This window comes from Diabrotica undecimpunctata, chromosome 9, assembly GCF_040954645.1.
Source record: "Diabrotica undecimpunctata isolate CICGRU chromosome 9, icDiaUnde3, whole genome shotgun sequence".
Classification (NCBI taxonomy): domain Eukaryota; kingdom Metazoa; phylum Arthropoda; class Insecta; order Coleoptera; family Chrysomelidae; genus Diabrotica; species Diabrotica undecimpunctata.
Genome location: NC_092811.1, coordinates 116,476,985 through 116,491,047, shown reverse-complemented (window position 1 = coordinate 116,491,047; position 14,063 = coordinate 116,476,985).

The window sequence follows — 14,063 nt, the reverse complement described above, 5'->3', positions numbered from 1 at the left end:
TTCTCCATCGCAGGTTAAAAATTTCAAAAAAATTATTTACGTTTTCTTCTGTGAATCCTTTAATTTTGGCAGTTAATAAATCCTGTGGTCTCCTAAACGTTAGTTCAGGATTCCTCTTTAAAAATGAACGCAACCATTTGTAACCTCCTTTTTTCTGATTAGTTGAAAACGGATGTTTTAAATTATTCCGAATAGCTAATTAAAACGCTAATTTTCGAATATCACAGTCCGTAAAATCTTTTATCCATTTCTAGACAATAATCGACCAAATCCGCTTCAATTTCTTTGGAAAACACTGGTGGACGTCCCATATTGGTTTGGATAAGTTCTTCAGGTGACTTTATTTTCTTTTTTACGTAGTCTTCCAACGTGCTCTTGGGTACTTTAAAAGTTTTTGAAGCTTGCAAGTACCCCATTTCTTTGTTTTTAACTGCAGTAACAGCTGCATGCATGGATTTACTATCCCAATTCTTTCGTTTTTGTTTGGATTTCGATGACATTTTATTTCTGAAATTAAAAAAAGCGTAAGAAATAGAGCGAAATAGACCAACTGCAGTTGGTCTGTGTCATCTTAACTGACAAGAACTACGTGTTAAAAACCGAGCAGGGAGACATGTAGCTCCTCAAGTATTAAATTGTATCCAATGTCATCGACCTAGAGTCAACATATAATTTAATTTTGGAAAGATGTAAACCCATATATGGATATCATAGCCACAAATTCATTATTAGCTTCAAGTACATAAGGCACTGAAGATGATCTGATTAGATCGAAAACGTTATGCTACTGTATAAATTTTGACGACACTTACAAAGTTTTAACTACATGTTTTTTATATACCTAAATACAATGGTGAAGTGTTTTAACTTCTGTATGTTCTTTGATGATAATAGTTCCGAAAAACCTCCGTCCTACATATGTAATGACAACTTACCAATCACATCAGATAAAGTGGAAAAAGCAATATCACAACTAAAAGATGTCAAAGCTCCTGGACCTGACAATGCCTATGCTAAGCTCATAAAGCTATATTCAATAACAAAAATATTCAATGACATAATACTTAAACGGAGTAATACCAAGATCATGACCGAAGTCAACGTTTATTGCTCTACCAAAGAAAACAAAATCTGTATCCTGCAATGATTTCCGGACCATAAGCTTAATGAGCCACATTTTAAAGGTATTTCTAAAAACCATTGATTACCATAAACCGTTCGATACAGTAAAACACAAGCTGATGGAGATATTAACAAATATTGGAATACACACTGTGATCTAAGAGTTACTAGCAATATTTACTGGAATCAAACATCATCTATCCGTACAGAGGCAGTAGAATCTGAGGATATCAAAATCAAATGAGTCCGACAGGGATGTATACTGTCTCCCTTGCTGTTCAACATATACTCTGAAGAAATCTTTCAAGAAGCAGTAGAGGATGTTGAAGCCGGAATTCGAATTAACGAAGAATATATCAATAACATCAGATACGCGGATAACATGTGGTATTGTCAGTTATAAAGCCATCCAGGAGTTAATGAATAGAGTCAGAGAAGTGAGTCGGAGATGTGGACTTTCACCGAACATTAAGAAAACAAAATATATGATGATCTTTAAGATGGAATAGCAAATTGAAAGAATTAGTGTGAATGTAATAGTAAAGAGTAAACATACACCTACCTTGGAACGAACGTCAATAAATATTGGGACCATTCCCTAGAAATAAAATGTAGGATAGAGAAAGCAAGATCTACATTTCAAAAAGGGGCTAATCTATTCAAATGTCGTGATTTATCAGTACCCATAAAAATCAGGTTACTATGATGTTATATCTTTCCTATACTGTTGTACGAAGTTGAGTCGTGAACTCTCACAGACGCTACTTGCAAGAAAATTGAATCTTTCGAAATGTGACTTTATCGTCGAATCCTGTAGATATCCTATACCGATTACATTACGAACCTTCTTCTTAACGTGCCCTATCAAGTCCCCTTGACGTTGGCGATTAACATGGCGAAACTGTCCCTGTCTTGAACTATTCTAAAGAGTTGCTCAGCTTGTCTCATTCCTGTCCACTCCTTGATATTCTTCAACCAAGAGGCCCGCTTTCTACCAATTACTACCTACTACGTGTCCAAAATAGGCCATCTTTCTACATTTGATGTTATCAAGCAGCTCGCGAGCAGCATTTGCTCTCTCAAGGACTGCTACATTTGTCAGCATAGCCGTCCATGGAATTTTTAGTATACGTCTGTGCAGAAACATTTCAAAGGCCTCCAGACGATTAATGGTGGATATTTTTAATGTCCATGCTTCAAAACCGTATAAGAGGACTGACCAAATGTAGCATTTAACCATGCGCTTTCGAAGTTGAAGTTGCAAGTTATCATTACAGAAGAATGACTTCATTTTTAAAAATGCCGTGCGGGCTATCTCGATTCTACGTTTTATCTCTTGATCTGGATTTAGTTGTTCAGTACTATGGCAACCAAGATAATTAAAACTGGACACTCTTTGAATTATATGACCATCAATATATAATCGTGCATCTTGATGTGCTAAACGGCTAAACACCATGTGTTTTGTTTTTGAACAGTTTATGTTTAGGCCAAACTCTCTTCCCACTGTATCAATGGCATTACGAACCAGGACGTTTTATTACGACGTCCTGGAACAAGAAAAAAGCAAAAGCAAAAAAAAAAATGTTAACCACAATAAACACAGCCAAAATCGAATACATCGGTCACATCATGAGACAGAGCGAAAGACATAAGTTGCTGCAATTAAATCTACAATGAAAAGTAGAAGGAAAAACGAGGACCAGGAAGGCGAAGGATATCCTAGCTAAAAATTCTACTTACGTGGTTGAACACAATAACTTGTAACGATATATTTTGCCTACCACAGGCATTAATACAAGGGGTAGAAAATTGGGGGAAGAAACTACTGGGGGTGGAAAAGGGCAAGCAAAATAATCGAAACATATGCGAACGGGCACTCAAGGGTTAGTTGGAGAGCTGGGGTCGTGGATAAGTAAAAGACAAGGGGGTTTGGATTGGGTCAACTACAGAAAAATGAAATAAAGGGTCATAAATCTCTTGGGACAAACAGAATGAAAATAGACCGGAAACACCTTAAGAAATTTAATATAGGGCGCCACTTGAGGTGCCTGATTATACCTATTACAACCAGCTAGTTGTAACTGGAGATATAATTATGAAACATAAAAAAACATATCTTTTTCAAATGGAAACTCAAAAAAAGGGTTTGTTAAAAAAATTTAACAAAATGTTGAAAAACGAAATTTAACATTTATTTTTGTGTCACCACAAACAGTTACAAAATATAGAGAACATAAAAACACTATATTAATAGTCACAATTAAAAAAAATACAGAAAAAACTTACAATTGTTAATGGGCGACAATTTGTAGCAGAAATAAATTATTACAAATCAAAAAAATATCTTTTTAAGTGAAACTATGCATAGTGGTTAACCTTCTTTAAAAAACAAAAACAAAATCTCAAATATGATTAGGTATTTACCAAGTGTCAAAAATAGTGCTAACTGTCATATGTTAATACTAAATCTTAAAACTGAGAACAATTAAAATGACAGCAAGCTAGGCCTCGCCCTAACATCTACAATTTTAGTCATTACAATTTCTTAAACTTTTATGAAAGCAATTATTATTAGAAAATGTTTATTTTTCCTTTAAAAGTTCAAATAAAAAAATTACCTGGGTTTCACTAAAATTTCTGGGGTTAGAAACTTCACTTACACTGGAGATTTACTTGCCACCCAAAAAACTGCATCTATAGTCTGGAACGACGACCAAGGACAAACAAAATTGAGGCTAAAAGTTGGCAGTGGACACAAACTTCGAAAATCTGCTTCTTTAAAATACTGGAACCATGTGGGTATTTTTCAAATTTGTTGGAAACGCCGCAAATCTCTTAGATACAAATCTTTTTTTTTTTAACAAAATTGCCGGCTTCTTCAAACCACACACACCGACGTCTGCTCTCAATGACCAATCTTTTCAACCTCATTTTAACTTCACGTACAACTGCTACTATACTATACATTTTCCCATGAAAAAAGGCGAAAAACACAAAACATTACGAATTTGAAGGAAAATTCGGACTCCAATGAAACTAAACACGCCTTTAACAGCGGCCGGCCTTACCGAGAGTGACGAAATTATCTAAAAAAAATGCTCACATCAGTTAGAATAAACAAACCACTTTGGGTATAAACAAAACACAACTGAAATTAAGACGTAGATTAAAGGCTCCCCCAAACCAACGCGAATTATTCGCAGCGGATTCGTGACGGAAAGTTCGCAGTCGAATTCCTGACGGAATTCGTAAAGAACTTCATATTGAAGCGAATATATTCGCGTCATACTCGTATGTGTCTAGTATTAAGAAGAGTTGGTGACAACGAAAAACAAAGAATACTACTCAGTGATCTCAATTCTTCACAAAAATGTATACATCATCAGATGAAGAAGAAGCTCTTGTAATGTTAGCAATGGAGGACGACAATTCAAGGTAAAATTATTATCTATAGTTATCCTAAAACAACAATATGGACTATATTATGAATTTAATCTTAGGAAAAGAAGAAAATGGGTTCATGATATCAATCTAGAAAGACTGAAATGTGGGGAATATCACACGCTGATGCCTCAATTACGAAAAGACGATAAAAGATGCAACATTTATTTTCGAATGACAATAGATTGTTTCGATGAACTGTTGCACCTTGTAGAAAATGATATTAGAAAATCAGACACGAATTACCGAGAAGCTATTTCTCCCGAAGAACGGTTGGCCATAACATTAAGGTAAGAAAATGAAAAAAAAACTGCAGGCATTATTTATATCATTAATTTACTACAGTAAAAGAGAATAAGGATCAAAATAACTCTAAAATATACTTTATGTATTGTAAGGGTCAAAGGAATTGACATAGTTGGAAACTGATGGATTATGAGAAGCTGCTTGGTTGCAACTCTGCGCCAAGTTGTGTAGTGTAACATAATTATTTTCACAATTCACTTCATAGAACCCAGAAGTATTCGATTGTTTAGGTAATGCAGTGTCATTTGGTGAAGGTAGGGATACAACCGAAATACTTCCGACGGAAGAGGGGTTTTGATAGGTGTCTGTACTTTCAGCTCTAGATTGATGGCTATTCAAAGAACTTTCCTCCAATTGAAGCAACTCCTGCTCCATGATAACTTGCGCAATCTTCATTTTTGTTTCAATTTGCCTTCTAGGAGAGAAAGATTTTACCGTAGAAGCATGAGCCAAAAACAGATGATCGGTAGCATCATGCACTACTCTCTTTTTGCTCTCAAAATAACTGATCATATCTTTCACAGATGTGGATGGCTCAGAATTGCGTTTTCTATTTGTTCTGCCTGTAGAAGGAGTTTCATTTGAAAAAGTAACCCTAGGAGCTTCATTTCGAGTAGGTTTCGATGAGGAGGGTTGAATCTTATTCTGGGAATCATCTGTCTGAGTTGTTAGTAGATTTTTACTACACGTTGGTTTCTGTACTACGGAATTTTCATCCGTTAATATATTTTCGGGTGATTCTATATTTGGGAATGCTTCAGATTCTTGTGTATCAACATCTGTGACATTGGATGCAGTCTTAGCAAAATTTAGGAACGGTTTGAACGATTCCATATGATCTGCCCATATCCATTTTTTTTTATCGCTTGCCGCTTGTCCAGTTCTAGTTTTATTAGTTCTTATGTACTTAGCGTACGTATCGCGCAGATTCCTCCATTTTTTTTAATCTCATCCCCTGAAACAAAATACTCTTTTTTAGGTATCTGGCTACCGGAGATACATTTTATACAATAGGCCATAGTTTTAGAGTCGGGTTTTCGACTGTAAGTGCCATAGTTGTAGAAGTTTGTGAAGCTTTATGTAGAAATTTGCAACATATTTACTTGCCCGAACCAACTACAGAAATATGGAAAAAATCTGAAGAAGGTTTTAGAAATACCTGGCGATTCCCAAATTGTATTGGTAGCATCGATGGCAAGCATGTTACTATCAAGTGTCCAGACAAAACAGGATCTTAATATTGGTGTTATTTAAATAAGTTTTCTACAGTATTAATGGCTATTGTTGGCGCAGATTATAGATTCATTTCAGTTGATATTGGCGGTTGTGGTAAAAAGAGCGACGGTGGAATATTCGAAGCTTCCAACATGGAAAGAAGATTTGAAACAAATCAGATGGGTGTACCTGAGCCGAAAAATCTCCCAGGCCAGAATGAACTTTCCCCCCATGTCTTAATTGGAGACAAAGCCTTTGCACTAAAACCATACTTGTTGAGGCCCTTTCCATACAGTCAAAGCAGAACAGATATTTTCAAGGAAAATTATAATGTGAGGCTCTGTAAAGCGAGAAGAGTAGTAGAAAACGCTTTCGGAATATTGGCACAAAAATGGCGTATATTCTACAGACCAATGGAAACAAAAATTGATACTAGTATTCTCATTGTGAAAACTGCATGAATTTTGCATAATTTTCTAAGGACAAAAAAATGTGATGATAGATTCATAGAACTTTTAGATCCACCAGAGCCTAAACTTGGAGCATTTCAAAATTTGGACAATGACCCAAGGAGAGCTGCAAGACTGGCATTTTCTGTTCGAGAAAAATTTGCCACGTATTTTAATTCAGGACTATGAATAGATTGTTCACGATGAAAATAATGGACTCTTCTTGCAGTAAATATAGTATTGTTTAGGCCTCTGCTTTTCTTTAGTCTTAGATGTAGAAAAATAAACCAATACAAATCGTAAAACTACTCACCATTTTCGCCTATTTCTTCTCCTATTCTAGTCCAAATCTTGTCCTTTTTCCTTACATTTTTATAATCTTCATGAGAAAGGTCAGGATACTTTCGAACCAACTCAATAATTCTCTCCATTTTCAATTTTTTCACATGCGAAACCACTGCGAAACTGATAAAAACGCTGTCGAGTGCGAACTAAGATTCCGGACGAATAAATACGCAGACAAAACGCATGCCCGAACGACGAAAATCGTACTTGTCTGAACTTGTATACTTACCACAGTGGAAACAATTCAATGCGAATCGTATGCGGTACGGAATTCCGCAGGTAATGCGAATTTTCCGCGTTGGTTTGGGGGAGCCTTAATTTGAAAACGCAATATCGGGCGGTTTGAACAAAGAAATATCGAAGAATTTGCGCCTGTGACATAAATAAACAATAAAATGATTCATGATCGACGGCGGCCACCTAAAAAAAGAACGAAAGATTATATGGGTTTTAAATTGAAGGATACGAACTAAGAAACATTGAAAAAATTCTTCGTTATTATAATGCATATATAAGGGGATTTCAATTAACACATATACGAGGGGACTTCAAAATAAAATGCTACAAACTACTAATCTTTTTAGAGCAGCAGTTTGCAAAATACAGATTGCCATTATGGTCGCCAACATCTGAAATGGATAGGCGCTACAAGAAGAATCTTCTTCTCTTCTTCACGTGCCATCTCCGCGACGGAGGTTGGCAATCATCATGGCTATTCTGATCTTAGATGCTGTTGCTCTGAATAGTTCTATTGATGTGCATCCGTACCATTCCCTCAAGTTACGCAACCATGAGATTCTTCTTCTTCCTACACTTCTCTTGCCCACAAGAAGAATAAAATTTTTTTAAGTGATGCGTTCAAGTGATTCATTCGCATCCATGATACGCGATTGATTGTTTGGTGAGATCTTAATATAGCGGAGCACTATCTTTATTCATTTTTTGTATGTTGTCGTTCCAAATTTGGAAGTTCTTATTTTCATCCCTTTCCTTATATTCAACCTTAATTTTCAACCCTAAATTAATGGATTTAAAGATCCATTTATTTTGTTTTCAAGGAGATACTTTTATAATAAATTTGAAGGGTTCTTCATTTGATTCTCTGAGATTAGTACTATTCGTTCGTTTAATTGTAAATGTCAAACGCAACTAAGAGGGAAATTATTCCAAATTTTAATTATATCTAAGATTAATTGATACTCCTGTTTGCAGCAATTTGCAAGAAATTATGAAAAGTGAGGTATTTCGAAACAAAATGTATTTGCACAAAAATATATCCAACAATAATATATTTTTAACTAGTGGTTATGTAATTAATCAAGTAAGTTATCATCATTACCGCAAGTTAAATACTAAATATACTTAAAAGAGATGTGTCCGCAGGAACTAGTAAAGAGGAACTGCAGGGATAACTATAAAAATTATCTTCTGTCTTCAGAATTTGATTCGGCTTGGAAAAAGTAACAAAGTGAGTCTACACTGAATTCCTACGCATACTGTGAAAAGGTATTTTCACAGTATGCGTAGAAATAGGTTTTAGAAAAAATCGATCAACTAGTGACCATGAATTTAAGGGTGCTTATGTCAATGTAGATAAACCAAAACTGATGAAGGCACTACAGGAGTTTAAAATCACACCTAAGATAATCAGACTGGTACATATGATGCTTCAGAATACTACAAGAGCAGTTAAGATTAATGGAAAGAAGAGTAAATACTTTAGAGTTCAGAAAGGTTTAAGACAAGGGTATCCCCTATCCACCAAGCTGTTTAATTTGGCCCTTGAAAAGATAATAAGAGCAATATGAATAGAGCGGGAACAACATTTATTAAGAGTCACCAGTGTGTAGCCTATGCTGATGATGTTGTACTTTTGGCTTCTTCTTCTTGCAGTACCGTCTCCTATCGGAGGTTGGCTACCATCACAGCAATCTCTACTTTGTTGGCTGCAGCTCTGAACAACTGTATTGAACTGCACCCATACCACTCCCTTAAATTTCGCATCCAGGAAATCCTCCTACGTCCCACATTTCTTTTTCCCGAGATTTTTCCTTGGATTATGAGTCTAAGCAGAGAGTACTTTCCTCCTCTCATTATGTGGCCCAGATATTCCAGTTTTTTCGTTTGTAGGGTTTTTATGACTTCGCATTCCTTCCTCATCTTCAGAGAACATCTTGATTTGTTACTCTTTCTGTCCATGGTATTTTCCACATTCTCCTGTAACACCACATCTCGAATGCCTCAATGTTTTTTATGTTTATCTTTTTCAGTGTCCAGGCTTTTATGCTATACAGCAGAACGGAGAAAACATAGCACCTTAACATTCTCGTTCGTAAGTTTATATTTATGTACCGGCTGCATAGGAACTTTTTCATTTTGACAAACGATTGCCTCGCTATCTCTATTCGCCTCTTGATTTCTTTTGTCTGGTCATTAGTATCAGTGAAGCAAACCCCTAAATATTTGTAAGACGTAACTCTTTCAACTGGCTGATTATTTATGGTTAAATTCACATTGGTGTATAGCTTCTTTGTTACAATCATTAATTTAGTCTTTTTGATGTTCAGTTTTAGACAATACTTATTGGTATGGGTGTTTATGTTTTCCATCAAAAACTGTAAATTTGCTAGGTTATCTGTTACTATTAGCGTGTCATCAGCGTATCGTATATTGTTAATTAACTCTCCGTTAATGTTCATATCAATGTTTTGCTCTAGGAGCGCTTCCTGACATATTGTTTCGCTATATATATATATATATATATATATATATATATATATATATATATATATACTGAATAATAGTGGAGAAAGCACACAACCCTGACGCACACCTCAACGAATCTCAATTTTTTCGGTTAACTCATTATCAACTTTGATTTTTGCTGTTTGTCCCCAGTACAACCTGGATATGATGTCGCGACTGTCGATGTTTTTGCTTCTTAGGATTTCATACAGCTTTTGGTGTCTGACTTTATCGAAGGCCTTCTTAAAATCTATGAAACCTACGTAGAGATCTTGGTTTACATCCAAACATCTTTGCATTAACACACTCAGACCAAACAGAACTTCCCGTGTTCCCAGTCCACCTCTGAATCCAAACTGTGTGGCGCTTATGTCCTCTTCTAGTTTATTAAATATTCTTTTGTGAATTATTTTTAAAAATACTTTTAGTGTGTGGCTCATCAATGCTGTATGCTTTTGGCTAAAAGTAGAAAAGAATTAGAAAAAATAGCTAAGAATCTTCTAGAGGTTGCAGAAAATATGGGATTACAGATAAATATAAATAAACCAAAATACATGGAGCTGAAGAATAAGCAAAAGAAAAGCAGAAAACTAAATATGGAAATTGTATTAGGGAGAGAAATTCTGGAAATTGAAGAGGTGGTGGATTACATGTATCTGGGAGTTCTTCTGACAAATAAATGCGAAGAAGAAAATGAAATAGATCTACGAATAACAAAAGGAAACAGGTGTGTAGTTAGCAAAGAATAATAAAATCTAAAGAGGTACCGGGAAATACAAAAATAAGGCTGTATAAAACTATCCTGCGACCTACTATATCGTATGATTGTGAGACATGGGTGTTAACAAAGAAACTACAACAGAAAATTGAAATATGGGAACAAAGAATATTAAGAAGAATTTTTGAAGGAAAGTTGACAGAAATAGGATGGGAGCGAAGAACAAATGCTGAAATTTATTAAATGTTCGGAAAAGGGAGAATAAGCGATTTTGTCAAAGCTAGAAGATTGCAGTGGCTAGGTCATCTTGTTAGAATGAAGGACAGTAGAGAAGTAAAGAACATAGCATGGAGCACACCGGAAAATAAGAGAAAAAGAGGCATACCTAGGAGAAGCAGACCGATAGGGAAGCAGTTGCGAAAGATCTACAAGAAAAGAAGATAGAAAGTTGGAGGAAAGAAGGAGATGGAACAGAATTACTAAGCTATAAGCCTAAAATGGCCCACTACAAACTTTTATATAATATTAATATATCTAAACTCACTAAAAATGGCTCCTAAATGTCTGTATCACTGAGTATCTTCGGAAAATTTTAATTTCCCTTTTTTTTTTTAAATGCAATAAGTGATTTTCAAACTACATAAATAGCCAATGAAAACGACATATGCGACAATGTTGTCGCACTTTTATTAAATTTTTAGTGAACGATCAAATCTTACCAAAAATAGAACAACCATAATGAAGTATCAAATTATAAGGTATTAATTTAAATAAATATTATAAATTTCAAACATTTTAATTAAAATGAGTTCCTACAACATAATCTAATACGTAGAAAATTAACATCTTTACTGTCACTTTGTATTATCTCTACGATAGAATCAATTGTTTTTCAATTTTAAATTTTTACTCATAGATCGTATTGGGGTATTATTTTCGATAAATAATAAATTAAATTGATTAAAAAGTCAAACCTCTTGTATGTGTTAGTTTTTGTTGATTGTAAATGATTAAAATTTTATGTCAAATAATAATACATTGCATCAACTGTACTAAATAAAAATAAATCTAAAAAAGTTTAAAATGAAGGTTGGCGTTGACCGTTTGACGTTTCTTGATATTTTATACCCATTGTCATTATTGTCATTATCAATTGTTATTTATGTGTATAAGAATACATATTTCTTCTGTCATATCTACGTTAAGTACATTGTGTTAGTTTTGGTAGAGCTTTTGTTACTTTCGTTCAAAATGCCATCAGTTTTCGACCACAGAATATGCAGACATAATATTTGTTTATGGATTCTGTAATGGGAATGGTAGGGCTGCTAGTAGAGAATATCGCAGGAGATTTCCTAATCGTCGAACTCCCAGTCATCCAACATTTGGGTCAGTTTTTAATTATTTGCGAGAAAATGGCACTTTTCCTAGTGGAACAACAGAGCGACATGTAGATGAAGCGCAGGAAGATGACATTATGGACGCCGTTACTATGAACCCTACAATAAGCACTAGACAGGTAAGTCGAGAACTCAATATTACTCAATCAAAAGTAAGTAGAGTCTTACAAAAAAATAATCTATACCCATATCACATTCAAATGGTTCAGCGACTACATGCTGGAGATGAGATCGATAGGTTGGAATTTTGTAGATGGATTAACAATAATTGACCAACGCTATACAGGACACTATTTACAGATGAAGCCCAATTTACCACAGACGGGATAAATAATTCACGAAATTCACATGTGTGGGCAGAAGAAAATCCCCATGCTATTCGAGAACGTCGTTCTCAATTAAGGTTTTCGGTTAACGTGTGGATTGGTGTCATAAATAACCAATTAGCAGGTCCTCACTTTTTTGATGGTCCTTTAACAGGGCAGGTCTATTTGAACTTTCTACAAAATATTTTGCCAAATTTGCTTGCCAACGCGAACGTTGCTATCCGAGGGATGTATTTTCAGCGTGATGGGGCACCCACACTTTTTACTGGCAGTGAGACAACATCTCAATAATGTTTATGGCAACAGGTGGATAGGACGTGCAGGTCCTATTTCATGGCCTTCAAGATCCCCTGATTTCAATCCCGTTGATTACCTTATTTGGGGACGATTGAAGCAACTAGTTTACGCAGTGAATATTAATATCCGACAACAATTAATTGATAGAATTATACATTGTTGTAATACTATTAGAAACGATCCCCAGAGTATCCGTAATTCAATACGTCAATTAACAATTCGGCAACAAAAATGTGTACAGGCTGCAGGGTTCCATTTCGAAAATCTATTTTGAATTATTTTTATTTTGTTACCATTATTGTATCTTTTCCAGTTCTAATTTATGGGTTTATCATAACTATGTACATATTTTTAGTTTTTTTTTAAATTGTTCTTCGTTATTGTTAGTAGTTACTGTTTTTTGTTGTGCAGTGACTCAATTTATCATTTCAATTAAAATGTTTGAAATTTATAACATTTGTTTAAATTAATTACCTTATAATTTGATACTTCATTATGGTTGTTCTATTTTTGGTAAGATTTGATCGTTCACTAAAAATTTAATAAAAGTGCGACAACATTGTCGCATATGTCGTTTTCATTGGCTATTTATGTAGTTTGAAAATCACTTATTGCATTTTAAAAAAAAATTTATACAGGGTGTAATATTTAATACGAATTTCTAAACTAATTTTTCCAAAGCCAGTCCTGGAATTTTTTAGTTTAGCTAATACCAGTCGAATGCTTGATAGTAGTGTACTGTATCATGCAAAAATTAAAAAAATCAAATGAGCCGTATAAACACTACAGTAAAATGAAATAAATGGTCAATTACACAAATCACCCTGTTAATTAATAAAGAAGAGGAGTTGACATTTTTTAGTGGCCACATGATATGTTCCCTGAGGGACTCTACTTATGGTAGAAGTATGTAAAGTTCCTCATGACTCACCCTGTATAATTTTTATTTGTATAAACCTAAAACTAAAATTATAATAGGCAAACTTTTTTTATTAACTAATACGTTAACATTTTATTAAATTATAGTTACGCGAATTTATATATGTTGAAAAATGATTCGTGTTTGAATTCTACTCGAAATCTTTTTCTTTAAACAACACCCATAATCTCATTTCCATTTCACTTGAGAGGAAATCGTATCTTGACACAAAGAACGTTTCTGAAAATTTTCTTTCAGTCGATTTTTCGTAGATATGATATAAATTTACACATAAATATGATTCCAGAAAATACATCTACAACATTATAGAAGATATAGGCATACTACGCTAAAACATACGTTTTCGTACGGTTTCATACAGAAAGAAAATAATGTTTGTTTTTGTTAGTTTCACGCCAGCGTAGATGGAAAATAAGATATTACTCGTTTACTAGAAATAAATTTATAAAACTTACAATATATATATACATATATATATATACACTGAGGTGCAAAAAAATCGATCCATGGGTATTATTTGCTGAAAAAAGAAAACGTTTAAAGATATTAGTTTTAAATCAGGTATATATGTAAAAGTATATGTTAGATTAAAATAATTTTTTACAGATTATCCAAAAAAATCATTTATCTATAGAGACATACGCCAAAACTCAAAAATACAAGAATATTCAAAACTTTCTGAAATTAAGAAAAAACATTGATAATAAATCAATATCTAGTGTTTCTCCCTCGGGCCCTTATAACAGCCTGTACACA